Source organism: Vanessa atalanta, unplaced genomic scaffold (assembly GCF_905147765.1).
Source record: "Vanessa atalanta unplaced genomic scaffold, ilVanAtal1.2, whole genome shotgun sequence".
In the NCBI taxonomy this organism is placed as follows: domain Eukaryota; kingdom Metazoa; phylum Arthropoda; class Insecta; order Lepidoptera; family Nymphalidae; genus Vanessa; species Vanessa atalanta.
The window spans coordinates 1-2,500 of record NW_025919995.1 but is presented as its reverse complement, the minus strand read 5'-3'; the positions used below and the strand labels follow the sequence as shown (position 1 = coordinate 2,500).

The 2,500-nt window shown below is 44.8% G+C and overlaps 1 non-coding gene across 1 annotated transcript in view; it reads right to left on the bottom strand.

The window, feature by feature from the left end:
* The window catches only part of LOC125076577, a 1,903-nt gene extending 562 nt beyond the window's left edge, over positions 1-1,341 (bottom strand). Inside the window, exon 1 of the ribosomal RNA XR_007120525.1 lies at positions 1-1,341. This exon is cut by the window's left edge and continues 562 nt beyond it. This is a non-coding gene — a ribosomal RNA (small subunit ribosomal RNA).
* Between the last annotated feature and the right edge of the window lie 1,159 nt (positions 1,342-2,500).

Genomic DNA, 2,500 nt, shown 5'->3' with positions numbered 1-2,500 from the left:
CACCACCCACCGAATCAAGAAAGAGCTATTAATCTGTCAATCCTTCCGGTGTCCGGGCCTGGTGAGATTTCCCGTGTTGAGTCAAATTAAGCCGCAGGCTCCACTCCTGGTGGTGCCCTTCCGTCAATTCCTTTAAGTTTCAGCTTTGCAACCATACTCCCCCCGGAGTCCAAAATCTTTGGTTTCCCGGAAGCTGCCCGCCGAGCCATTGTAGTAACGTCGGCGGATCGCTAGATGACATATTTACGGTTAGAACTAGGGCGGTATCTAATCGCCTTCGAACCTCTAACTTTCGTTCTTGATTGATGAAAACACCTTTGGCAAATGCTTTCGCTGATGTTCGTCTTGCGACGATCCAAGAATTTCACCTCTAACGTCGCAATACGAATGCCCCCAGTTATCCCTATTAATCATTACCTCGGAGTTCTGAAAACCAACAAAATAGAACCGAGATCATATTCTATTATTCCATGCACGAAATATTCAAGCGGCATTTTGAGCCCGCTTTGAGCACTCTAATTTGTTCAAAGTAAAATTGTCGGCCCATCTCGACACTCACTGAAGAGCACCGCGATAGGATTTTGATATTGAACCGGCGTTTTACCGCCGGCTCACCGACGATATGCTCCGCAGACGTGTCAGTATCACCGCGGATGCGGTGCACCGACAGCGCGGCGCACAAATGCAACTACGAGCTTTTTAACCGCAACAATTTTAGTATACGCTATTGGAGCTGGAATTACCGCGGCTGCTGGCACCAGACTTGCCCTCCAATTGTTCCTCGTTAAAATATTTAAAGTGTACTCATTCCGATTACGAGGCCTCGAAAGAGTCCCGTATCGTTATTTTTCGTCACTACCTCCCCGTGCCGGGAGTGGGTAATTTGCGCGCCTGCTGCCTTCCTTGGATGTGGTAGCCGTTTCTCAGGCTCCCTCTCCGGAATCGAACCCTGATTCCCCGTTACCCGTGACAACCATGGTAGTCGCAGAAACTACCATCGAAAGTTGATAAGGCAGACATTTGAAAGATGCGTCGCCGGTACTGGACCATGCGATCGGCAAAAGTTATCCAGATTCATCAAAATTAACGACTTCGGACGAGACGCCCTCCGTCGATTGGTTTTGATCTAATAAAAGCACTCATCCCATCACTGGTCAGAGTTCTGATTGCATGTATTAGCTCTAGAATTACCACAGTTATCCAAGTAACTGAGTAAGATCTAAGGAACCAAAACTGATATATTGAGCCATTCGCGGTATCGCCTTAATACGGCTTGCACTGAGACATGCATGGCTTAATCTTTGAGACAAGCATATAACTACTGGCAGGATCAACCAGGGAGCTAACCGAGACTTGTTGAAGTCGTCAATTACTCTTCTCGTTTCATATTCGCATATAAAATACACACAAACTTATGCATGCATGTACAATATACGCACAGTATGAAACGAGCGTCTCACCGTATCGTCGATCGCGTTAGACGCGATAGATTTTAACGGTTGACTCTTATAAAAATTTATATGAGACACAAACGCGCTTTAAGCACGCGCGCGCGCGTGCGTGCGCTATAATATATAACGCGACGACAGCGGCGGCGGCGGCGGCGGCGGCGGAGGCGTCTTCACATAATGACACATAACGGTCACGAATTCGAACGTTCTAAACGAGATCGAGTTTTTTTTTCAAAATAACACTTCGCACACGACGTGTACGTATGTATTGTTCAACGATTATTATCGTAAAACATTGGGATCGACGCCCGGTGTTTGAGTGATCGTACCGATACTCGGGTTGTGTATTTTTTGTACATGATAAATGTAAAAATTAACAAAAAGAATTTTAGAAACGACCGTTCATATATAATATAAAAATTATACACACTATACGAATACACTGAATCTTTTAAGAACTCCGTCTCTAACGTTTTCTCATATCGTCGCGACGTCGCAGATCGACTACAATGAATCAACATTTATTCCATGAGGATAGATTGTAGCGAGAGCGACGACGACGACGATAAGAGGAAGAGCGCATGAGGCAGAGAGATCTACGTGCGTCCGTCGGTCGGCACAGTTTTACAGAACGAAAAAGAATCTTTTTATCATTTTCACGTGTGTCAGTGAATATCCCCAGCGGTCGAGACGAATCGTACGTACATACTTGGTTGTTACACTACGTAAAGTATAATATAACGCGATACGACGAATCGAGAGACACGCCAGAAGACACGCAACAAAGACGACAAATGAAAACGATAATAACATTTTTTTCGTTATACAAGAGTACTGATCCGGTCACTTCGCGTCTAACATCAATTTTTGAATGTTCGACGTTCGAACCGTCACTACTCCATATATATGCCTGACGATGAGTATGACATTCGGCTCGTTCGAACGGAATGTATTTTTTTTTTTATTATTATTATTATTTTATTATGTTTCTCATATTCGATCTGATATCATAAGACGACGAACCCCAGAACACGCACCCCCCCCCCCCC